The sequence below is a fragment of the Macrosteles quadrilineatus genome, unplaced genomic scaffold, assembly GCF_028750875.1.
Source record: "Macrosteles quadrilineatus isolate MER2022 unplaced genomic scaffold, UCM_ALF_1.0 Scaffold_4__1_contigs__length_99947679, whole genome shotgun sequence".
Taxonomy (NCBI): domain Eukaryota; kingdom Metazoa; phylum Arthropoda; class Insecta; order Hemiptera; family Cicadellidae; genus Macrosteles; species Macrosteles quadrilineatus.
The window spans coordinates 15,303,996-15,331,816 of record NW_026542597.1 but is presented as its reverse complement, the minus strand read 5'-3'; the positions used below and the strand labels follow the sequence as shown (position 1 = coordinate 15,331,816).

Here is a 27,821-nt window from a genome sequence, read left to right as displayed (position 1 = left end):
CATCAGCATTTTTTTAGATTTGATTCAAACTGTCTAATCAACCAACAGCTACAACATACTTATCACAAACATACTACTTACATGACGATGATAAATCTTTATCCTCTCATACCTGTAAAAAAACACAAATTTAGTAAATTATTTTAACATTTAGAATAAAATATGCTGTAAGATGTTCAACTACAATGCCCTCCTCAACTTACCTCTCTTACCTAAATATTTTACCTAGCTCTTTCTTAATTTGTACTTAAATTTGAAGAAGAATAGAGATCGATGGTAAATAGTTATTTTTTGTGAATGTTTGATTAACATTGATACATTGACCCTAAGTTATGTTTAACATTTGACTAATGGTTTAACTTAAAGAAAGTAAACATTTGTTTACTGTGTTTGTCTTAGTGCTTAACTGAAAAATAAATTTATGTACTGAGCTTTAGGTAAACCGGACTGTCTAAAATCAAAGCATTGGGATTGCACCTTTGTTATTATTTTATCATTCATTTAAAATCTATATTAATTCATTAAAAAATAAACAAACCATTATCTGTCAGGAAGCACACGGGCAAAGCGTCTAGTCTATATAACTGTACTTAATAATATTAGGGGTTTCTTTGTATCAATCTTTACAAAAGTGTAAATAATGGTTGATTTGTTTCGATTTTTTCGTCAAATATACAAGTTGTATACATATATTTCGACGGGAAATTATCTAAAACACATGGCTGTACAACTAAACACACACTCGATCTTCACAATGGGATCTTTAGTAGTCGTTACTCAGCAAGAAATTCTATTGCTACTAATCACCAACCTAACGCATCGAACGTACCTTTGTGCTTTCAGAATGTGCATGTATTGCACTTAAACGTTCATTAACCACAAACTATAACAAAACACATCAACGAACAACTAATCTCACATCGCATAAATCAATTAACACTTTAGTGTTTAATTCATCAATTAAAATGATTTTAACAAGCCATAACTACGCTACCGCAAACTGATAGAACGTTTCGGTCAACAATGGAAATAGCGGCTCAAGAACTCAAGCAGGCAGTGACTTGCTTGCAGATCAGCTGTTGCACTACACTCAACGAATGGTTTAAGCTGCTAGCCAGTGTCTGAGAAATAATTAATGGTTCTTACTGTTAACTTTGTTTTGGTGGGTACCTACACACAAATTAGGGAATTTATTTTACATGTATTTAAAATTATTATGATATAAATATAGATTTATTAGCTGTGATACACTAATCGTTGTTTATTGTTGGTTTTGCATTGTACATCAAAATTATTCTTTATTGATTATCTATTCAAACTTTTAGTATTAGGTTAAATAGTGGTAATGATGGAATAAAACCGATTTTAGTTATTTAAGAAAACAAAATTAATTAGCTATTAGGCTGTTACATACAGTTGTTATTCTTTTCTATAATTATACTTAACGGCCTTTCTATAACTCTAGGGCACATGGTTAAATTGAAACGACTTTCAGCTTGGGCAATTTTTTGTTTGGGCAATCTATAGGCATAATTATATTAAATTACGTTTTCTTTTCAGAGGACCAGGCTTACAAGTGACCACGGGATTGCATTACAGCTGGAACAGCTGATTGTGCACATTACGTTCATTTGATGACGTCAACTTATTCATTTAAATACTAATGATGTATATCACTCCAAAAATTTATTTTTAAATATTTATTTATACTAGAGATCGTCCATATACAATGTACAGACTTCTCAATTTTCACACCACACTTTGAATAAAACGTGTGATTGGACATAGAAAAAATTATTCTATTTGTCTATGAATTGGAGTTTCTTCCATTTGTTTTTATTTTCTGTTTATATTTCGTTGTTATTTCGTCACCAGCATGGCAACCCATAAGATCCATGTTAATTTTTTCAAAATTTTTTATTCATTTTCTGTGCTTATTTTTGAGCCTATTTTAATTTATAAAGGCATTCTGCACATCTGCAGGAAAATATCTTTCCAACAGTATGCGTAGATTTTCCCTTTGATGCACACGAGCTGAGAAAAAAGGTTTTAAAGAAACATGCTTGCCTATTAATATATAGATAGATAGCACAGTACTGTATATTATACGATAGATTTTTAGGAAATTTTTGGTATCTTTAGTATTTTATTTTATAGGAATGTACGGAGCACTTTATGGAGCCAGCTCGGTTGGTAAAGCACGTGACTTCGGACCCAGAGGTTACGGGTTCAAATCCCACCAATGACCAAAGGATTTCATAATGCCCGTAACATCTAGGTCTAGCCTGAAGTGATACGATAAACAATCCCAGACTGGAGTCAAGTTAAAAATATCATACTTTTCTATTAAATAGCAGCCTATAATTTTATGGTTCTACTAAACAGTGTATAACAAAACACAGACAACAGACACACAATTTCAGACACAGAACAGCAAGGGGACACGAAAATGTAAAACATTGTAAAGAAAAGATGCTTATTGTCTGTACAACGGAACTGCGACATCACCAAACATACGTTTTTGATAATCCCGTATATTGCAAGGTTACTGCAAGCATCTACAGTGCTGGTCCAACATTATTTTAGGCAGCATTCATTCAAGTACGTATTATGCCACTGTATGTACAGGATAATTTGTGCGTTTATATTCATCTGGTTTAAATAACAATGTAAATGTTAAAGGAAAATTTTTAAATAAAAGAAAATAAGACTAGGTTTTTCCAACTCCTAAGGTTTTCATATATATAGTTACAAAAGTGTAACAATAATTTAGAATCAACCTGTATGTTTTTTGTTTAGTGTTTCAAAGATTTTACCAAGTGATGATCATAAACTATTGGTGTTCTTTACAGACTGAGAAGGCACGAAACACACTAATCCAACTTCTCACCACTCGATTGGCTAAGTTTTCCTTATTACCAACTTTTTATCTGTAAATCAAAAGTTTCTCTTTGTGCGCGACTGGTGGTGATGTCTTGCTAAAGTAATTGTAAATCTGCGTTGCAAAGTGCTTTCAGATTTTGGAAGTTTGGAGTTGCAATTTGGTTGAGCAGTTGTTTTTTCGAGTGTAGGAGTTTTGCCAACGGGTATCAGGTAGAAAGGGTCCCCATCCATGAATTCCACATACTGCGGAGTTTTGCCAACGGTTGTGGGTTGAGCGAGAGCGATTACACGTGACCGTGAGAGTGGCTTCCGCTAGGGGTGGACAAACCAGGCAGGATGCTGACTGTATTCTAAGTAATGGAGTTATGCACCTCTGACTGTGAAAGGAAATGTATTGAATTTTTAACCTAACCTAACCTAACCTAACCTAACCTAACCTAACCTAATCTAACCTAACCTAACCTAACCCACTGCGACAAGCGCATAACTGCCAAGCGTAGACAACCCTGACAATCACTCTCCCTCCCTCCGTCACACTCTTTCTTCCACCACCACCGTTGGCAAATCTCCGCACCAAGAGGTGGCCGAAGGCATCCCCCCCATCTGACACCCGTTGGCAAAACTCCGGTTCCCGTTTTTTCATTTGGCCTAATTACACAATGTTTCAAGGATGGGATGAAATATATTTGATAGCAATGCATATCAGTAAAAAAGAGTTATCAGTATAAGTGTATAATATATTGCATATATACAGGTCTTTACAATGGAAGCCCTGCTTGCTTTACTTCGTTTGATATGCTTTCTTAGGATTATTTTGAACATTTATTGTGAATTCAACGGGTGAGGTTCATAATGTCCAAATTTCACAAACTCCAACGTCTAAAATATTAAATAAACAGTGCGTTTCATAACCTCCAAACTTCATAAACTCCAAAACTATAACTTTCAAATAAGCACAGTTTCACAATGTCCAAATTTCACAAACTCCAACGATAATATATTAAATAAACAGTGCGTTTCATAACCTCCAAATTTCATAAACTCCAAAACTATAATTTTCAAATAATCACCGATTCACAATGTCCAAATTTCACAAACTCCAACTTTTAAATATCAAATAAACAGAGCGGTTCATAACCTCCAAGTTTCATAAGCTCCAACGGTACAGTCTCTGCCATAAGTCAATCGAATTGGCGGGATACCGAGGCGGACGGGCCGATTGAACCTCTCTGCTTTACACAAACATACATTCACTCAACCTGCTCTGCTACACTTATTTGTTAACATACAAATTTCAAATTGATATATTATTTTTCTGGAAAAACCAGTGTTCATTACTATGTAGCTAGTTTTTACCTTAACATAATTTTTATAATTTATTTAGGCAAATTAATACAGATGATTGTTTTTTAACACCATAAAAAACATGAAAAATGTAGTAAGCGAGGAACTTTTTAATTTTTTGGTCAGGAAAAAAATTCCTGCGGCAAAGTTTTAGATCAAAGTATGAATTTTATTTTTTATATGAAGCTTTTTTTGATACGGAGCCTGCTTGTATCATTTTTAAGCGATTAAAAATAGGCATAAAATCGCTTGGCGCGGCATTGGCGCTAGGAGTTTGGCCGGCTCAGCATCAGTTTACGGGATATAGAAACTGAGTTTCTAGCATTTAATTATCATTATATTACATCAAATATGTCATTACATTACGAAGAATGTCAACTTAATTTACAGGCGTATGTTTGTGCATTTTAATGCTTACCGGTAGTCTACAGTTAACAAAATTCTTTGATATAAATGCTTCCCCGATTGTAATTTCGGAAATTGTCTTCGTGAAATATGAAAAGGCATATAAAGATGTGGAGATAATTTAAGTTCTTGGTAAAACCCACTGAATTAGCGACCTGGCCCAGTTATTATTTCTACTTTTATTCTCCTTTCGTTAAGGTAAACTAAATTAGTGGAAATGCATCCCTTTGACTAAACTTTACCCTAGATTTGGTTCTGGTCAAAATAATATAAACAAAAATAGAAACTACTCTTATTCTAAGTTTATGTGGTGGAATTCCTGCTAAAAGTGCGATTGACTTTACATTCTATCGAAATAGGCCTATTTAAAACGTTCAGCGGGTTCATAGTTGAGACGGTGTCTTCCATTTTGCGGTCAGTCCATTTACCGGTCAGTGCATTTACCGGTCAAGTGTGGGAGTGAGGAGGCCTTAGAGGGGGAGGTTTTCCATTTTGCGGTCAGGTTTCGATTCCTAGAATACCTGACTATTTTGAATGAGTAGTTTCCATGCACATAGAGCAGCAACAGTTCTTGATTGTTTGCAGATGTCGATTTTACTGTAGAAAATTAAAAATTTTTCCAAATTAAGACAAAATAACAAGTTAACGAAAAATAATACAAATAGAAAAAATACAAGTTTCATTTATACAGTTAACGCACATAGTCATTTCCTGTTTCCGTTACCATTCTGTTTCCATTCAGTTTGGTGTTACGTAACCAGTCGAAATGTTAGCAGATCATCGACTAGTACATGTATACATATTGTCATTTCTTGTGTAATTTAAAACAGATTCTAAGCAATGCGTTCACCTACGATGAAACTTATCAGCATTTAATTATTGAAATGGTTCTACGCTTCATCGACTGTTTTTACTTATCCTACATTCATTTGAAATTAATCACTAAACGGAGTAAATAACGGCAATGTTAAAAACTAAGATTAGTTTTATCTGGTAAATGACGTGGCTTTTATAATTTGCACTTTGGAATTTTATATATCATTTAACCAGTTGCATTATGAGAATTTTAAATTAAAACAATTGAAACGATTGGTTAGTAATACAGTAGTAAGTTTTGGGAAATTGTGTGTTATATCATTCACTATTGGATAGATAAGAACTATTTTATTAATAGTCAAAGGTCATATGCGTGATATAATAACGAAACAAAGTCCGTACATAATGGAAATTGTATAAATGAATGTAAAACTTCACAAAACGTGTGGCGCGACGAAGTGGCGCGGAGGGGGGACGACCGGTAGTGATATCACTGAATCTAAATATCAAGTAGCATTATCCCTCCGTTTATCGTTATATATAAAAGCATATATACATATATAAAAGTTTTAACGAATGGTGTTTTTGGCCTCTGGGGACATCACAATGAAAAAGTAAATCGGTCCCGGGTCTAGGTCTTACCATGCCACCTACGGTAATAGCTTATTTCCCTATAGGGAAATTCGCTAAAAATTACACCAAAAATGATTGAAGTAAAAATCATCAGTGGTAAGTTTAAAGGAGAAATAGTCTGATTCCCATGAATACTGATGATTTCATCCGAATTACCCTCTGAATTTAAGAAACTAAAATTTCCTTTGTGTCTTGGTTTCGCAATAACAATTTTAAGACACCAATGCAATCCCTGACTGTCGTCTGTTTAAATATAGAATATGCATGCTTTCACACGGACAGCTGTATGTTGCGTGCTCACGTGGTGGTAGGTACGCCTGAAAACTTGTATATTTATACACCTAATGAAAAAACAAAAAAACATTGTTCATTCACTAGCAATTAAGTAAAAATGCTTTTTTTTGTATACACTTTTATTATTCATCGTAATGAACAAATTACCATTTAAAATAATAGTTGTTAAGCGCAGCAAAGCGCGCCGGGTAACTGCTAGTATATATATATATATATATATAAATCTATCTATCTATCTTACTAATATTATAAATCTGAAAGTTTGTGAGTTTGTGTGTGTGTAAACTACTGGACGGATTGGGCTGAAATTTGGCATGATGATAGCTCACATTCCCGATTAACATTAAAGCATATTCTTATCTCAAAAATCCTTTCGGGCTCCGCCCCAGTGGCTCTGTAGTTCCCCATGTTAACCTTATGATTTTTCATATTTAAAAGGAATTAATGAATCTTAACAGCTGTTTCAATTAAACAAGTTGGTTCTGTCGTTATATTCTATGATGTTCAATAGCATAAAAGTTACAAGGATTACCAACAGGGTACAGCACTATTATTTTTTTTTATTTATGACAACAGCTAATTTTCAACCAAAAGGTGAGTGAGCGTAGCGAACGAACTTCAACCTGGAGGCGAGTGAGCGTAGCGAACGAACTTCAACCAGGACGTGAATGAGCCATGCGAATACTTATGAAGTTAAACAGGGCAAAGCCCGCGGGTACAGCTAGTATATACATATTATATAACAATTTTAACGAATGGTGTTTTTGGCCTCTGGGGACATCAAAATCAAAAAGTAAATCGGTCCCGGGCCTAGGTCTTACCATGCCACCTACGGTAATAGCTACTGTACTTCCTTATAGGGAAATTTGCTAAATAGAAACTAAAAACTATAAAAGGTACCTATCTAATAACTTGTTGAATTATTTACATTGAACACTATTTTTAAATAGAATATGCAATAATCGTTACAACAACAACAACTTCATACCTTAATATTTTATACGACAGTCAAAGACTCCACTGTTTGTGATTACGCAATTTTTTTTTTTGTAAATAAAAGGTATACAATGCTTAGCTCTCCACTGAAAAGGCAAATCCAAATATAAATTATCACCTTCTCAAAACTTTAACATTATTGAACTAGCCACATTAAGTTGCAAAGAGAAAACGAGACTGCTGTCGAGTAAAAAAGTGTAAATACTCGAGTATGAACTTTTATTGAAACGTGACCAGTATACCTACAATATGATGAATAAGTTAAATCCTATTTATAAAAATGTATTTCTGCGTTTATGTATGTTAGTTTCTACCTTTTTATGTAGCTTAAACTCATCCTTTTAGTGGGTAGAATAAATCAAGTACAAGGTTTTTGGCACTTTTCTAACAAAGGGCTATTTTTACACATAACAAAAAAAAACTACTGATGTAATCATCATGAAATTTTAACAGCTAATAGAAAATATACTTATAAAACATATTTATATGTTTTAAAATTTTTCATCAGTAAAAAACATCTCTTACGATATTTGTAATGGCTTTTTAATTGAGATACGGAACAGTTAAGAAACTCAGCTGAAAGCTTGAATTAAAGCTATTAAAAATATAAAAATGTAAATTTGATTTGCACATTATGTGCTAACACATATTTGAGTCACACAGCTGAGTGTTCTTCAATCATTAAAATGCACGTATCAGTAGTTGAGCGCTGGCGAACGGTGCCTGCTATCTGACTGTGGCAACCACTGTAGAGACTTCTGGCTCAGACTGTACCGTTGGAGGTTATGAAATTTGGACATTATGAACCGCACTGTTTATTTGGTATCTTAACGTTGGAGTTTGTGAAATTTGGACATTGTGAAACAGTGATTATTTGAATGTTATAGATTTGGAGCTTATGAAATTTGGAGGTTATGAACCGCTCTGTTTATTTAATATTTAAACGTTGGAGTTTGTGAAACTTGGACATTGTGAAACAGTGATTATTTGAATGTTATAGATTTGGAGCTTATGAAATTTGGAGGTTATGAACCGCTCTGTTCATTCAATATTTTAAGCGTTGGAGTTTGTGAAATTTGGAGTTTATGAAACGCTCCCAATTCAACATTGTATTTTTGCAAGCTCAAATAGTGTAATTTATTGTTTAAGTCCCTAAATAGTGAGCCTTTGTACTTGTAATTAGGGTTGCGTTTGACACCCTATTGTTCACATTTCAGGCACATATTATTTGTACTTAAAATATGTTTACACCCAACTTTTGGGTAGATTTATTTGTATTGTATGAGAGCATTGTGATAGGTCAAGTTTAAAGAAGTTCAAACAGCGTTTCCCACGTGTTTCAATTCTAAGTTTCGTTGTGATTATTCAAACAGACATCTGATTGTTTATTATAGATGTATTCTTTGTTTTGAGTTCACTTTTCCCGTTTCGTTACTATTCAGTTCTTTTAGGGCTTATCTTTGGTGACCTCTGACGAGGTCTGTGTAGGCCTACCTTGTCATAGTTAAGATTTAAATCACCTGTGAAGGTAACAGAACCAGATCCCGACACTTCATGAAAACTTGTATTTAGCCAACCAAAATGTAATATGTCCGGAATAAATCTTCAAATAACATAAACATATATTTTTAAATCAAATACATTATTTTTTGTCCACGTTTTGTCCTTGTGTCCTATGTTCAGGCCAACAATAGTCTCGATTTCAAATGCTGCAACTAGCAGCTTAACGTTAACAAAATACAATGAAATATGTTCATAGCTTCATTTTAAGCTTACCTTTTCTGATATCCAGTGTAAAAAATATTGTATTTGTCCATGCAAAACTATAGACTAACTAACACTAGTTTTCATCCCATTGTAAATTTTGAAGCTTGTTTTTCGTGTCTAGTTCATTTCCTACACTGATCTAGTGTCGACGAAATTTTGTTATATTATTCTAGGGTTAATTTTATGAGGTGTGCTTAACCGTTCGGTCATATAACTAGAAGATGAGTAATTTTTTATATGTTGTTTTATATTTAGCTAAACGAGGTTTCAAATTAATCAAATAACAAGAAACAAAGTGTAATAGCTATTTACATTACAAGTGTAGTAAGAGCGTTTTTACATCTCGCAAGTGAATGTTGTGCAACGAGCGGAATCGAGTTGCATAATTCACCTGAGTGATGTAAACACGCTCTTGCGTAACGTGTAACGTACAAGATTTTACCTGACCCGACAATATACATGGGTTTATGTACAATATTTTCCATTATCCATTTCACTCATCTTCTAACAGTAACGTTCTTTTACAAACAAGAGAGCTAGGTTAGGAAAATACTTTAAAGCATAACAATAACATTCAAGCGCACAGCTGATTTCTAGCGTTGAACGTCGTTGGCTCCATAGAGGTATATTTTTTTAAGTTAAGCACTCAATGTTATTTAAATGGGTTTCTTTACATCACCGAGTGAGTTTTTGATACTTTACATCACTCGAGAAGTAAGGAAGTTGTATACATCACGCTTGGGATAGGGAAGTTTAACATGGCGGGTTAGGTAAACAAAATAAAACCTCTACAGTTCACCGGACGACGGACGAACTAACAATGAAAATGTCTTCAGCTGATCCATGATGAGGAATCTACCTTTATCTATGATTTAATCTAAGCATACAATAAAGACAGTATTTAATTAAAATCGCTGCTGAAACGTAAAGCACATTAGGCGCGTATCACATTTCAAAGCCTTGCAGATCGTCAGTTCAAAGCCTCGTGTTGGTAAGCCGATCTTACAACAGAACACTTCCTTCTCTTTGACCTCAGAGTATAGTGACAATTGCTTAGAAACGACAGAGCTATAAGCAGCTCTGTGTAGAAGGTTTTTTTATTACTTTAGAATTTTATATTTTACACTAGCGAAGTTTTTAGAGCGTGTTTCTCCAGTTTGTGACAGCATTGGTCTTTAAATATGCTGACAAATATGTGTGCGTACGGCTACAATAAGTAGGGTGTAGGCCTATGTAGCCTTAATGGATCAATAGTCCTTAAAAAAGCACTAACAGTTCTCAAACATTAACAAATGTAATTTTTTTCCTTCACTTAATTTTGCCTTTAAATTCGCACCCTGGGGCGCAAATACTGTATCTAACTGTGTATAAATATCGACACAATCTTACCAACTAAAAAAATATAACCATCCGCGGTGTATTCGGTTGTGTAGAGGCGACAGTATCATTATTAGTAGAGTAACAATTATAGATTAATTTACATACGTTTGTTAAATTGTATTATTATTGTATCTATGTATACGTGTGTGAAGGGTATTAAAAGATAAAGAAATAAATACAAAGTTTAACCTCTGATGTATTTTTACAAAATAGATGGTTTAGATTATTTTAATTTTTTAAGAATTGTTTTCGAAAGTTAATTTTAAGTTTGATAGTTATTACTTTATATGTAACTTGTCTATAAATGAGACACACAATTTTTTAGGACCAAAAAACGTTTCAATGTCTAATTTTATCTGTGTGACCGCAAAAGAATCAAAGTAGCATGAATAAACTTTAACATATTTCCAAAATTTTCTTAAAAGTTGGCAAAAAGTTAAAACGACGAACTTGTCATTTTGGAAGAAACGCCGAACTTGTCATTGTTCGGACGTAATTTCTTGAAAGTTTTGCCCCGATATTGCGTGTTAATGAATATTCAATGTGTTCCCCTCAATTTGAATGAGTTAATGAATAGCTTTATACCAGAATTCTCCGGAATCGAGGAAGTCATGTTACTTTTTAATCATGATTTTTTGTAAAAGATATAGCAAAGATTTTGTTAAAAATAGGTATTTACCTTCGTCTACAGCTCAATCTGTTGTAACTTGGGTTACGGCCGTTTCGGCATTATAATGCCATCGTCAGACGTTGAACATTCAGCTGAAGTAGCGTCGTCATAGTTGAAACACATAACACGGACACGAATAACATTTTACAATTACTAACGAAGACACAACGAACAGGCCTGTCGCACACACGGTACCGGTTGACATTGCCACGATCTGAACTGGATGCCGACATGCCGACGGCCGTAACCCAAGTTACAACAGATTGAGCTGTAGACGAAGGTAAATACCTATTTTTAATTAATATCACAGCTCAGGGGCTAAAAATGGATTTTAAAGATTTTGTTGCGTGCAAAGATATATGTTGGTTTGTTGTATTTTCAACTATTGTAACGAACTAAAAACTATTGTAAGAGGAAAAAATATTTTAAATGGTTTACCAACACTGTGATTTATGTATTTCAACACAGTAAAACAAAAAAATACACTATTCACTTGTGTTCATAAATTGTATTATTAATTATAGTTGTGCAGTATTTTGAATTGATAATATATTTTCTACACAGATTCTACAAATAATATACTATAAAATCGAAAATGTTATCAAACGTACTTAAAAGATACATTTGAGGTCTTATGGAAGAAACATAATTGAATGTAAAGAATTGCATTACCGTATGTACAAAAATTTTAGTAAACTTTCTAATTAAAAAATTTAACGAAATCGCGACTTTGATAATTTATAGGCATTTTTTTCTACTAGCTACTATTTTTATACGTGTTGAATTATTAACTGTTTTATGGTTTGTCTGTTAGAAATATAAATGAACTGTCATAACAATCATAGCTGCGAATATAATCTGTATTTATAACACCAGATAATTATTTTAATAGATATTGCCACTACTGTTCATCAACAAAATACCCCCGCCGCAGCAAACCTGCAGCCTAAGCGAATTTCCATTTGCCTGATTGGATTTACACTTAAATGTCTCCTTAAAAATATCACATTTATTCCCTATTAAATTGCATTAGTTTAACAAGTACTTAGGTTTGCCGCAACAGGGAGGGTAAAACTGAGTTTTTTTCGTGAAATGTTATTAGCTTAGTATTAAATTAATGCATTTTCCAAATTTGATCAAAATACGTCCATAAACAAGCAAACTACAACAGTTGACTTATTCTCCATAAGAATAACATGAGAATTTTAAAATTAAAATTTTTTTGAATTTTCACCATAACAATTAGGCGCATAATAACGCTTCAATATACTAAATTATTTGTTTTTTAAGCTCTACAAAATGGTTTAAAAATAAATTGTGAATTTTTGTGTTTTTAGGGTCAAAAATGGGAAAAACCTATTTTTACCCCATAAAACCCCCCATAAATTACTCAAGTTATCGTGCGGATGGACACACACATATATATATATAGATATATAAAAATTTGAACAAATGGTGTTTTTGGCCTCTGGGGACATCAAAATGAAAAAGTAAATCGGTCCCGGGCCTAGGTCTTACCATGAGACCTACGGTAATAGCTACTTCCCTATAGGGAATTTCGCTAAAACTACTAATTTGCCCCCATACCGTTGCATTAAAGTGCGATCATATTAAACGTGGGGAGCGAGCTGGTCCACTGGTTAGAGCACGGGACTTTGGTCTCTGAGGTCCCGGGTTCAAATCCCGCCAAATCACCAATGTATTTTATCGAAGTGATAATGCCGCAACCCCTAGGTCTAGCCTGAAGTAATGTGAAATACCCCCGCCGCAGCAAACCTGCCGTCTAAGCGAATTTCCATTTGTCCGAATTGATTTTCAATTGATCTATTTAAATAACATTATTAGGTTTAACGAGTACCTAGGTTTGCTGCTACAAGGAAACTAATAAAGTAGTGTGTTTTTAGTAAAATATTGATAGCTTACTATAAAATAAATAAATTTGCCAACTTTGATCAAAATATATCCATAAACAAGCAAACTACAACATTTTACAATATTCTCCATAAGAATAACATGGGAATTTTAAATTTACCATTTTTTTTTAGTTTTCTCCGTAACCAATAACCGTACAAAAACACTTTGATATACTGAATTGTTTGTTTTTTTAAGCTCTTTAAGAAGGTTTAGAGAAAAATTGGGAAATTTTGTGTTTTGAGGGTAAAAAGTGAGAAAAACCCATTTTTACCCCATAAAACCCCCCATAAAACCCTGTTCCCATGGTCCGATCATGCTGGATCGCGAACTCATTCAAGTTTATCCCGCCTTACACCTTCAAACCAAATTTCATCAAAATCGGATAAAAATTACTCAAGTTATCGTGTTCACGGACACATATATATATATATAAATCTATATATATACCTATATATATATATATATATATATATATATATATATATATATATATATATATATATATACATATATAAAAATTTGAACGAATGGTGTTTTTGGCCTCTGGGGACATTAAAATGAAAAAGTAAATCGGTCCCGGGCCTAAGTCTTACCATGAGACCTACGGTAATAGCTACTTCCCTATAGGGAAATTCGCTAAAACAATCCGTGCCTAGGAAAAAAGGCATATTAAACGTATTTAATAACCAATTTCCTTTAAATAATGAAAACTATTTCAATTTCAAAGCTACGCAAGCCATAACAAATTGCTAATGAGTTCTTCATTATTCATATAAATTAAAAAGATTTAATTAGGACTTGTGCAAAGTTTTCTCCATCAATAACATTAAAGCTCCGAAGTCGCTACAGGGAAGTTTAATAAGATCTCTAATTCAAACTCGTCAAATTGATGTTGTTTTAAAACTGTTTTATGCAGTAAATCTAATAAGAAATGCCGAGATAGCAACTTAATGTTTTGAATTATACAGTACTATATTTGTATTCTACTAGGAATATTAATTGAATACCGGTATGATTTAGACTGTCTTATAGAATATAAATCCGTCTGAATGACCTAGTAACACAGTATCTAACAATAATAGCATTACGAAATTAATTTTTTTTTACAGTTTGTCAAGTAAAATAAACACAAGAAATTGTGTTCGACGTCTGTTCAAGATAAACGTAATGATTAAAACATACAAAATCAAGAATCTACAGATAATGTTATTTATACATTTTAAAATATTTCAGTTTTTCATCAAGATCTGATCCTGCTTTGTAAACTCCAAGACATGTTCCCTCCCCTTGTCCATTGACTGGCTAAGTTTTTCTTATTAGAAACTTTTTATCTCTCAATCAAAAGTTTCTCTTTGCCAACAGTCTGGCATTGATTTCTAACTATATTAATTTTTAAACTTGCCCAAAAAAGTAGTTTTAAATGTTATTTTTCGCCAATAGTCATTATAAAATAGTTTTTTAAGGTCCTAAATCATGTTAATGTCACCAAAATTCGAATACCGGTACTTTCAATTTAACATGAACTTAACTTCGACTCTATTTCGAGCAATAGCAAACTAAAATGTATAATCAAATTTTCAACAGTCTGAAAATATGTTTTCAAAAGGCCTAAAACCTTCAGCACAATTTAAATATTTGCGATCATAAAAACAAATATTCGGCAAGATTTTGATGAATAAAATAATCCAGATTTATACGACACTCCTTTCATTGTAGAGGAGGAATTGTTTTTTATTTCCTATATCATTCCCAAATTATGCATACAACTTCAACATAATCTTAACTATGGAATTCACAATAAACGTTTAGGTCAAATAGAATTCAAGCTGTGAGCAACAAACTGAAATATAATGAGTTAAGCCTTTTCTGCAAGCTTTTTTTCGAAACCCCCGAAATTATGCCGGAAATTTTAATACATTCTAAATTGTTTCATATGTTTTAAAGTTACCCTTTCCACATATTGGGTTTTCGAGTGGCAATAATTCTCGCCCTTCCTGCGAAGGTAAATTATACTTCAAGCTGAAGCCCTTCTAGGCCCCGATGGCATTTCTCATTGGGGTAGTAATTAATCAGGGTTTCGACCATTCCCATAAAAATAATAAAAAAGTTGCAAATGTTCCTAAATTAACAAAATTACATTATCAGTTAAGCTGTAACTACCCATATACTGAGATTCGACTCGAATTCGAGCTACGGCCTAATTAGGGTTCGTATTACGTACTAAACGCCTTGATAGAGCAGTATTACATGTAATGGAGTAGTAGACTGTGTTAGCTGACACAAAGGCGTTGTATAACATGTACACAAAGGGTCCTGTGTTTGTGTATAATTACAACACAAGCTCATTAGTTACATTTCCTGCAGTTATATTATAGTAATTGTGTCCTCCGGCTCTACTATCTTGTTTAGACATTTAAAAAATGTAAAATTATAAACTTCATTTTCAACCAATTTAATTTGGCTAGGTTGACTGTTTTTCAAGCTGGAAATTAGTTAAGTAGATAGAACAGTAACATAGGTAAAAAAATCCCTTAGCTGACAAGTCCAGAGTGTTTTTCAGTCCGGTTTAATAAACATGTTACATATTGGACATGTTAGTTGTAATGTCTAGCCTGACTGTAGCCATGCTATATACACATGACAATTGTCAATGCGTTTTTGTAATGTCCAATGACAAATAAATATTTCTGATGTCTGTTATGTTGTTTACTATCTATTCCGTGTTATTTTACCCCCTAGAAATTATTTCAACCAAATAAAACTACGAATGCAAAATATTTTTCTATTTCTAATATTTTAATCTAAGTGCAAAGCTCAAATCATTAAGGATGATAAAAACCATGAGATAATTGTCTGCTGGGATAAATGTACCTCTTACCACCAATGATTTTATATAATAATCATTTCACTCAATTGTTTTATTCTATTACGTGGGTCCGTAACCACTATCACGCTGACACCTAACATTCAATCCAATTGCAAACAATTGGAAATGCGAAATAAAAAACCTTCTTACTTGCAACGTTTAAGATGCGAAAAAACTAATTTCTCTGTTTTCATACAACTAGCTAGATACCATTACCACCAATATGTTCCAAATGCACACTTAACCACTAAAACAGTATAATTTAATCAATCCTTTGATTGAAGAAAAATGCAACAAAATATTTAACCTTACTTTGACCGTAGGTGTATAACAAGGTAAAAGGGTTTCAACTGAAAATTATATTAAGCCAAACCCTTGATGTCTTAGTCTCACCTCCTTTTAGAACCGGTAATTCAGCTACTTCACAACACAACTTTAAGCTTCCTTCAGCCGGATACGCTAATTTATTCAAAGCAGAAAGTTCCAAAGTGAGCGATCCGCACGTAAACTTTGCTTACATCTTCTTCGACTAGTTTTCAACTTTCAAGACTTAGGGTTTAATTATTAAACATACTACTCGTTTTTTTCCAAAAATGGATTATGCAATATATCGATAACTAGCTGTACCCGCGGGCTTTGCCCCGTTTAACTTCATAAGTGAGCTCGTTCGCATGGCTCAATCACGTCCTGGTTGAAGTTCGTTCGCTACGCTCACTCACTTCAGGCTGACACAACAAGGTGCGTATTTAATGCAAAATTAACTGCGTACTTGGCATAAATTAGTAATTTAGATCAGCACAATCTGTCGGTGACTCATATCAACGATTTTGATTTTTTTAATGGCGACAACTTTAACACGGGGCTAGAATGACAATCAATAGCCAAATGCTGTACACTCGTGGAGTACACTACTACATAAATGTATATTTTTTTCTTTCATGAGATAGTTTGCGTGACTTAAAAGTTGCTATAGCTTCAATAAGTTTTCCCACCAAATCTGTAACTTTCATTAGGGCACTGTGTCGACCGCTCAATTGAAAGGCGTCCATTTCGATTAAAAGACTAATAATAAATATAACTTGGGGATGAAATGTATAGTTTTGTCGGTAGTCACAAGTAAAGTACATATTGAGGTAGCATTTATACCATAGAACTATAAACATATAAACTATAAACATCATAGAACTTGTTGTAGTTCTATGATTTATACTTATCAGAACCATGGCAAAACGCACCTGAAAGACAATTTCTACCAAAAGACGCTGTAAGAGATGTGGGAGGCGGAGTGGGTTTGAGAATGGGGTTTGGGGTGAGGTTGAGGTAAGAGTGGTGGGGGGGAGGGGGGTAACTACCATATGTAAATCGCGGCATGCTCTACTCAGATAGCAACATCGATTGTAGACACTTAAGTCTGATTGGTCTTCTTCCACCAGAAACAACCAATAGAATCGTTGATATTTGGCACGAAACAGAGATCCTTGAGCTTATCTTGGTGATAAGTATAAAACGGAATGTTTTACGAAATGTAGATATTATAAACCTGATTCAACCCGAATAGGCAATAATCTTAATGTTTCTTGGACTTAACGGCGCGTGGTTTGGTTTTTCTGAATTATTTAATATTACTATGTACTTTGAGAGAATTTAACTTCTAGTGCTTCATAATAACTAGTGCATATTACGTCGAAACACATCTAACTTTAAGCTGAGGCTTCTACAAAAACTTCAATTATTATCTTGTTTCGAATCCTAAACAAATTAAACAGGTTATAAAATGTTACGGTCATTGTTCTGGACCCCACTCCATGAGAGCAGTTCAGATTTTATGGAACCAACTCTTCCGCAGGCATACTTTAATCGATTTGATATCTAGTATTTAATTTCTATTTATATTAATGAAAATAACGTGGCTCTGTATTCTGCATTAAAAGGCTAAACAGTACTGAACCGGGTAGACCGGGATTGCGCCAGTTATGTGAGGGTCAACCTGGCACGCACCGGGATTGCGCCAACGCTACTCCAGGTAGCCAATCGGGCGGAAGATGGAATGTAACCTAACCTAAGCTAACCCGATAATGAAGGTAGAAACCAAAGTTGAACTGTAGTTTTAACTGTGAAAGAGAATCGGACACTATTGTTTGCACACTGCTAGGGTAGTTTCTCAGAAAAATCTCTGACAAAAGAAACGCCGCATTGGCGCAATAATGGCGCGTTTTGGATGGGGGTAGATTTGGCAGTGGCACTTTTCCGGTGTCTACCTGGCCCTAGTGGCGCAATCCCAGTGGTCCGACTGAACTATAGACCGAATTTTCAAGCAAAGAAGAGTACCGGTTACCTTGTATTACGATAATGTAAAGGGGTACACATGGCAATGCACTACGTCAGAGCTTTAAGGAATAGATATTTAAGCCATGGTAACGAATAAAATATCGAAATGTCTACATGCTTTGTAGCAATACGAAGAAACTAACTCATAACACTATAATTGTAAACAACTGGATTGCTATACTACTCGCTTGGTAACCAATTCGGTCCTGGGGAAAATGTCAGTTGCTTTTAGATGGGTCAAAACTGGACCCAGCTGTTCTTAATTATTCGGCTTTAACAAATAACGAGGTGTTAGCCCGTCCTACGTACGGGAATTCAGTAGTCAGTTAAAACCGTGTACAATTCAGATCAGGCAGTTTACACATATAAAGACAAAGTTTCTTGCAGTTTTAATGTGAAAAATCATCTTCTAAACAAATGTTGTGTGACCAAAATGTCTTTATTCCATCATATTATACCTATACGATATGCATTTTAAATCCGATAATTTTACAATAAAACTGCAATTCTGCAATTTTTACGGTGTGAAAAGCGTTGAAGTGAGATTTGCAGCCGATTCGCACAGACGCACACTGATTATAAGGTGCCTACAGTAGAGAGAGTAATAGTCAATTCCACCTTCCATAGCCATACCTGCCTCTTCCATAATCATTATCACCACAATACAACTTCTATACACAATTTCCCGTAGGTCTGAATAGAAACGACCTAAAATAAAACGATAATATCCAATAAAATTCATAGTATTTAACTTTAGTGTCCTAACATCAAAACTAATCGTCAAACCTATCCTTTATATCAATTTCACTGCATTAATTGCTAAATAAATAAGTGTAAACAAAGAAAAGTAAAAACAATAACAGTTTGTTTTGAAACAGCAAACAGCTGTTTGGTTCAAATAAAATTCATTTGAAAAAAAGAACTGGTCATATGTAGCAGGAATATAAAAAGTAAACACGCTAGTAAAGCAAATGACGTAATTGTCAATGTTTATTATCCATACCGTTATCAGTACTATCCTTGATAATTACCCACCCTCATTGAATAAATGTACATCGTAATTTCCCATATTATTTAATTTAAACTACAATATATTCATAGTTGAAATAAAAGTGATATTTTCACGTTTGGGGACGCTGATATAGGCATCCCCAAACGTAACCACAACTGAACACGATTTCATAAAAGGATGGTTTGTCTAATTGCAGTATCCTAGGTCAATGTTGACGTTGTGTTCAATCTATGTCATCCATCTGTTTATCTTTGTATAAAACCCGGCTGAGGTTGTGGTGGTAATTTAAAATCGTGATTCCTGATTATTCTTGATCTTCTTTTTATGACATCAATATTTCCGGGCCTAATCCAAACAAAGTTAAAGCAGACAAACATTAATTATTGTAAACAGAAAGCTACCATGAAGAATTAAAACATGTAAACATTGTTATGTTTCTAATCTTTCCTTGAAAAGTGGAGCAGTAAAATAATTTGCACTATTTGTCCTTTTTTATTAAGACTCGTGTACAGAGCCTCGATTTGTAATGTGGTTTAATTAATTTTGGTCTAAACTATTTTAAACTATGGTCTAATCATCTCTACTAATCTTCCTAATTTCCTATAATCAATGACAAAATAAGAGTAAATAAAATAACCTCATAGTTCCATAGTTTTTATTTAACCAGCTGATGTTAGTAAAAACAAACTATATTGCTCAAAAACAAATCAAAGATTACAAAGATTGCTTTAAAAAATAATTTGAACATCCTAGTATTTTACTATGTATATTTAATTAATCTGACATAATCTTACAGAAGAATTGAATAAATCAATGATTAGCATTACACATAGTATAAATAAGTCAACCCTAAGTATGTCTTTACATTTTTATCCAAATGCTGAATTTGTGACACAAAAGCTGAATGTTTACAGCTGTTATGTTAAGCAAATTATTTTATGCCAAAAGCTAGTTTAGAATCTTAGCGTCGGCTGCTAGACTTTTTAAAAATTAAAACTTAATTTCTAAAAAACTGGGAACCTAAACTAAAATTATGGCTTCGACATTCCCTAGTTCTCAAAATTATCTTTCTTTCAACACAAAAATCATGAAAATCCGTCGAGTGGTTGATTCAGAATCGTGAAATAAAAAAACACTGTTTCGTTTTAATATTATAGATCATTTCCAAAGAATCAGCTGATCTAAGCCTGCAAGAAAACAACACACATCTCATCCAAAATTTTTCGTTTGGTCAACATAACCCAGTTATGTCACAAACTTTTAAAATTGAATTGCATAAACGCAAAGTTATATGATGAACTGCGTTCAATTATTCGCAAATATCAAACACACTACTCAGGTGAAAACACAATGTTTTGCCCTCTAGTTAACCCGAGCCTCAAAGAACAGACGAACAGACCACAGCCTGTATTTAATCACTCAACTCGACACCTCAATTTAGCTTCAGAATATGCTGAACACAGAACATAGGCCGAACTTCGGTCATTCAACATGGTTGATTACAACAATGTAAAGAATGTTCTTTGTTTCAATTATTGATTTGAGTCCAATCACAGCCTTGATTTCGTTAGCTGTTTGTGCTGCAATATGACGGAAAAGTAAATTAATTTCCATAAAACCATCAGTAAAAAATCAATTGGATGGTAAGTAAGATTATGATGAATATGTACTTGATATTAAACAACTTAACGTTCAAAGAAGTTATGAATTAAGTTTATTTTACTTTCGTACTGTTCAAATAAGAGAAGGAGTGCGAACGTCTTCGTTAACATAACATATTAATAATCACATTAGAAGATGTTGTAAAACAATTCTGTGATCACGGAAAAATATAAAGATTGTTCCTTTAGTTCATTAGCTCATCCTTTAGAAGCAGATATTTTAATTCAATTGCAAAAATAATAGCAAATGAAAATCTGTAAGTGTCATAGTTTGGCTTTCATAAACAAAACTAAGAAAGTAAAACAAGTTATTAACATTGCAAGACTAATTAGTTTGATCACAAAGTGCTTAAGATTAAAATGTTCTATGGGCATTCAAAGTTAAAATCATATCGACAATGTGGCTAAAGTCAATAATTTCAATCGATGACATTCTTGAAAATAATGTTTTTGGGTTTGTTAAACTGTAGTCAACATATAAATGAAATGCAAATGCTTCTTTATTGAGGCGAACATAGAACCTCAAGGTCATTTCTTACAGTTAACCTCTAAATAATAATAGTAATAAATATAATATTAATAAATGTAAGCCTGTTTCGAAAACCCGTTTTTAAAAACTATTAGCGAATTTCCCTATAGGGAAGTAGCTATTACCGTAGGTCTCATGGTAAGACTTAGGCCCGATTTACTTTTTCATTTTAATGTCCCCAGAGGCCAAAAACACCATTCGTTCAAATTTTTATACATGTATATATATATATATATATATATATATATATATGTCCGTGAACACGATAACTTGAGTAATTTTTATCCGATTTTGATGAAATTTGGTTTAAAGGTGTAAGGCGGGATAAACTTGAATGAGTTCGCGATCCAGCATGATCGGACCATGGGAACAGGGTTTTATGGGGGGTTTTATGGGGTAAAAATTGGTTTTTCTCACTTCTTACCCTCAAAACACAAAATTTCCCAACTTTTCTCTAAACCTTCTTAAAGAGCTTAAAAAAACAAACAATTCAATATATCAAAGTGTTTTTGTACGGTTGTTGGTTACGGAGAAAACTAACAAAAAGGTAAATTTAAAATTCCCATGTTATTCTTATGGAGAATATTGTAAAATGTTGTAGTTTGCTTGTTTATGGATATATTTTGATCAAACTTGGCAAATTTATTTATTTTATAGTAAGATATCAATATTTTACTAAAAACACACTACTTTATTAGTTTCCTTGTAGAAGCAAACCTAGGTACTCGTTAAACCTAATGTTATTTAAATAGATCAATTGAAAATTCAAATTCAAATTCAAATTCAAATAGTTTATTGCCATTAAATATCAATTCGGCCAAATGGAAATTCGCTTAGACGGCAGGTTTGCTGCGGCGGGGGTATATTTTTATATTAAAATGTGTATAAATTGTATATTTTATTAGCAAAACTTCCTTCTGGATCCATTAAAATAGCAAACAATGAAAAGTCAAAATAATGTGGTAACAAAACGTTATATTTTCGGTTCCTCTATTATTGAGGTAACACAATCCTCGACCAAACAACACGCTTGAAATAATACGATAAAGGGACAACAGAAACAAACGAACGGAAAAACCTTTTTATATTGACTAGAATTGGGTTTGGATGTAAAATGTTTCCCACAAGCAGGGTGTCCACAGACAATTTGTCATTGATTTCCATGACTTTCCATGACTACCCATGACCATTTACCGTTGATTTCCATGACTCACGAACTTTACTCGAAAATTATAATGTAACATACACACACAAAATACTGCCTAGACACGTTATTTCACAGAAAATACTGAAATATGTATTAACAAATAACAATGGAGTTATACATTTTGTAAAAATATGGTATTCAAAATATGGAAGGAAAAAAGAATACCCAGTCTACTCCATCCCCATAGCTGGCCAAGTTCACTCTCCACTTTATGTTTTCCTTACTACTAGTACTTTTTCCAGTCTAACCAGTTTTTCCAAAAATTAGCTTAACAAAAAAGATATAACTTAAGACAAATCAAAACATTATAACAATATTTGTATTGCAATTTGAGTTGTAATAATCAAGTTGTAACATTTTAATATACTGTACACTACTGTTGCAACAATATCCTACAAATATCAAATTAAATTATAAGATAAAGTAGGTACAGATTGTATTGAACTATTACAAACTCAAAACTCTCATCAACTAATACAAATACTGTAATAAATTGCTGTGAAGTGTTGTGAATTTATGAAAAATTCTGAAGCTACAATAGTCGGCGTTACAGCCGACTAGAGTATTAAGTCCCGTCAAATCCATCCATCATTGGGGATTTCCATGACTTTCCATGACTTTTTGCCTATTTCCATTACTTTCAATGACCAGAATTTTTTTCCATGACTTTCCCTGACTATCCCTGACTTTCCAGAATGTGGACACCCTGCACAAGTAATGTGACCAAGTATTATTTTTTTGTTTACAAAATGTAGTTATCTGAAAAGCTTAAAGTTAATAACTTATGTTACATGCGTAAATATCTTTTCCTTCATTAATTTGGAGTATTAGTTGTGTTCTAAAGTGAACTAGGGACATTGAAACAAATTTTAAGTAAAATTTTGTTTATGATGGTAATTTAATCGACCCTACGAAGTAAATTAACTAAACGTAATACTTTCCAACCCTTCTTAAAAATATAAGTATTCTAGCTTTAGTGCAATCTCAAATGTAAATACTTGAATCTTTAAAACGTTTTAAGAAACTCAAAAACAGAAGCTAAGTTTTAATTTCTTCGAGGGAGTCTAACAACTTTCCCAACTTAACTAAGTTGATTCAATCCGAATAAAAGTTTCAAGACTTTAATTAGTAGTGATTGGATTTGGATTGATTGGAAAAACTAATCTGATTAATATTTTTGTAGATACGTGTAAATATATACACGGATATTTATTATTAAAGGCTTACACCTAATAAGGTTTGCCCACACATAGAAACAAACCTATTACAAGCAACAGTATTAAGGGAAACATAAAGCAAATTATTATCGTCTTAAGGACAAAAGTTTCAATATGTGATTAAAACATAATTTGTTCAATAAGTTTTATTCCTTGAGACGGTAAAAATGTAATAAAATCACGCCAATATAAGTTATCCATGATAAGAAGGCTTTGAAAAATTAATTTAAAACTTATTTATAAATGCCAAAAGGTTTAATTTAAGCTCATATCATCAATACATTCTCTCATCATACAGGTAAATTTTTAAAATAACTGAACAAAACAAAACCATTTTGAAAATCGGTTATTAAAAAAATAACAACTTGCAAGATCGGATAACATTACACGTATTTTAAAATCAACAGATGAAAAATCATAATTCTATAGGTCTAAGTTAATTAATTTAGTTCAGTGCATGAACATATTTTGGCTTCAATTAAAACTAGTATTAAAATGCATTCACACATCGAGTGTAAACTGATATAATACCCCTGCTGCAGCAAACCTGCCGACTAAGCGAATTTCTATTTGTCTGGATTTATTTTCAATTAAATCTATTTAAATAACATAAGGTTTAATGAGTACCTAGGTTTGCTGCTACAAGAAAACTAATAAAGTGTATTTTTAGTAAAATACTGATAGCTTAGTACAAAATAAATAAATTTGCCAAGTTTGATCAAAATATATCCATAAACAAGCAAATTACAACATTTTACTATAATCCCCATACGAATAACATGGGAATTTGAAATTTACAATTTTTTGAATTTTCTCCATGACCATTAGCCGTACCAAAACACTTTAATATAATAAATTATTTGTTTTTTTAAGCTCTTTAAAACGGCCTAGAGAAAAATTGGGAAATTTTGTGTTTTGAAGGTCAAAAATGAGAAAACCATATTTTACCCCATAAAAGCCCCCGTAAAACCCTGTTCCCATGGTCCGATCATGCCAGTTCGCGAACTCATTCAAGTTTATCCCGCCTTACACCTTTAAACCAAATTTCATCAAAATCGGACAAAAATTACTTAAGTTATCGCGTTCACGGACATATATACATTTATAAAAATTTGAACGAATGGTGTTTTTGGCCCCCTGGGGACATCAAAATGAAAAAGTAATTCGGTCCCGGGCCTAGGTCTTACCGTGCCACCTACTGTAATAGCTACTTCCCTATAGGGAAATTCGCCAATACTAAGCGACAAAAAATACGTTTAAGTTCTCAAAACATACAGGTGGAATCTTTTAAATAGGAGAATAAGATAAACAACATATCGGACATCAATGAATCAAGTCTTTTTCAAAACTTGACCAAAGCCTTCGCCAAAAAGGAGTTCTAGTTGATACGGAGCATTGTTACCAAGCAGTCAGGATATATATGAAGGCAATATGACGGGACTGCTTCGGAAGCAATATTCCGGAATTATGAGGAGGACGATGGGGCAGCTATTGTATTACACCGTCGCTACGTGGTGGGCCTTTAAAATTTTGTTAACAGGAGTAGAAAATGATTAATTAAAAGTGAAATAAGATCCTTCGACCTGGGTTGGGACGATAAAATGTATGCAAAACATAAATACCCCCACCGCAGTAAACCTTCAGATTAGGCCTCATTAAGTTACTTCGCAATAATTATTTTTCTTCTTAAGAGGGCTATTTTTGTCACAAGGGGGCTTTTTTAGCGAAATTCCCATATAGATATATCAAATCAAATCAAATCAAATCAATTTTATTTCCACAATATATAAAAATTTACAATTTTTCAAAAAAATAAAATACAAATTATATAGTCTTGAAGCATTATAGAGTAAATTGATTACGTTAATTAATTCTAGTAAAATTAAATTTATAAAGTTATAATAGTAAAAACTTAAATACTAGTTGAATGTTTGCTCCGGCTTGAATAATAACTAATGTAATAGATAAGGAAATGAGTCTACATGGACCTCAGTGGTCTGTGCGTAGACTCGAGTTGTTAAAAATTATATATATTTTTGAGCTAATTTGAAATAGAAGAAAAAGTTTAAGATTAAATAAAAATTTACTATGTGCTATGGGAACGTGTAAAGATAAAGATAAGTTTAAAGATTATATAAAAAATTGGAGTAAATATTAGTTTAAATTTTTATGAACAGAATTGTTTAAGGAGAAGCCAATAAATAAAATGGAAAAGAATTTTGTTGGTTGCAAGAGTTTGCAGAGGCCCTGTCCGTTCAGTGCTGTCAGACAGTGGCAGGTCTCCTGTTATCAGTAGTGATAAGAGCCTCGGCCTCTTCATCGCTGATATCCAATAACCATCTATTAACTAGATTTTTGAATACACCTAATGTAGGTGAATGAAATAACTGAGTTGCTTTATACATAGTGGAATAATTCCGGAACAAAATATGTGCTATGTAGAAACAATTTGTTTTTGAAAAGGATTTATGCTGCTGAATAGTAGAAATTCCAATTCTATTTGCATATCTTGTATTATGAGTGTGGGTTATGGAAGTAAAAATTGAATTGAAGTTTTTAAATATAAAAATTAGAAGATCTTTAATAAACAATTTTGCAATGGGGAATATTCCAGTTTCATGAAATAGTAAATCTGAGGGGTATCTTTTACACTTTTTGAAACCAGCTTTTAGGATAGACTTTTGAACCAGAATCAGACCTGTGAGATGTGAACTGTACGCCCCTCCCCAAGCTAATATTCCATAAGACAAAACCGACTGTACATATGCAAAATATGTTGATTTAATTTCTTTAAAACTGAGAACATCACTTAACTGTCTAAATGCAAATATAAGTTTTCTAGTTTTATTTTGCAAGAAATTAATATGCTCTATCCATTTCATATGTGAGTCAAAAATTATTCCTAAATATTTATATGAGTTAACTCTCTCTAAGGTATCGCACGAACAACTGTTATTGAATTGGTTGAGACAACTGTGCAAGATCAAATTGGTTAGGTTATAGTCAGCTGTTGACGCGAGAGAAATAGGCATGAATTTTGTTTTGGAAACATTAAGAGATAGTACATTTTGGTCGAGCCATTTTTTTACTAATTTGAGATCTGTTTGAGCTTTACTTTTCACACCTTCCCATGTCTTATCCTTAACATAAATCAATGTGTCATCTGCAAAAAGAAACATTTTCCCAAAAATTGGTAATTTAGAAATATTATTTATATATATTAGGAATAAAATAGGCCCAAGGGTACTCCCCTGAATCACCCCATAGTCAACAGGCACCTCATCGCTATTGACTCCATCTATGTATACGAATTGTCGCCTATCTCTGAGGTAGCTTTCGAACCATGAGAGAGCGTTCCCCCTTACACCTATAGCAGATAATTTTGAAATTAGATGCTTTCTGTCTACACTATCAAAAGCTTTTTTGAGATCTAAAAAAATTAATACTGAGCGCAAGTTTTCAGATAGAGCATTAAAAATTTCTTTGTTGATATGAAAAAGAACATCTGTAACATTTTTATCTTTTCTGAACCCATATTGACAGTCTGCTAGGATCTGATTCTGGTTCAAGTAATCCACCATTTGTTCCTTAACTATTTTTTCAAGCACCTTAGAGAATGCACTCAATAAAGATATTGGTCTGAAATTATTTTTGTCTTTGTGGGAGTTTGATTTGTATAAAGGAAAAACTTTTGCCAATTTAAACTTGTCCGGAAATATTCCACTAGCCAAACTTAAGTTTATGATATGCAATAATGGTTTAGAGAGTGAATTTACATTTTCTTTGAGAACATCAGCCGAGACACCATCAAAACCGGGGGCAGACCCACCACGTAACGAGTAGACATGTCTGATAACGTCGAGTTCAGTCACTGTCTGGAGTGTAAACACAGTGTCCTG

General features: G+C 33.0%; 1 protein-coding gene across 9 annotated transcripts in view; it reads right to left on the bottom strand.

Moving 5' to 3' along the window:
• LOC128992696 (syntaxin-binding protein 5-like) overlaps positions 1 to 27,821 on the bottom strand; it is a 420,306-nt gene that overhangs the window by 319,277 nt on the left and 73,208 nt on the right. The window lies entirely within an intron of this gene.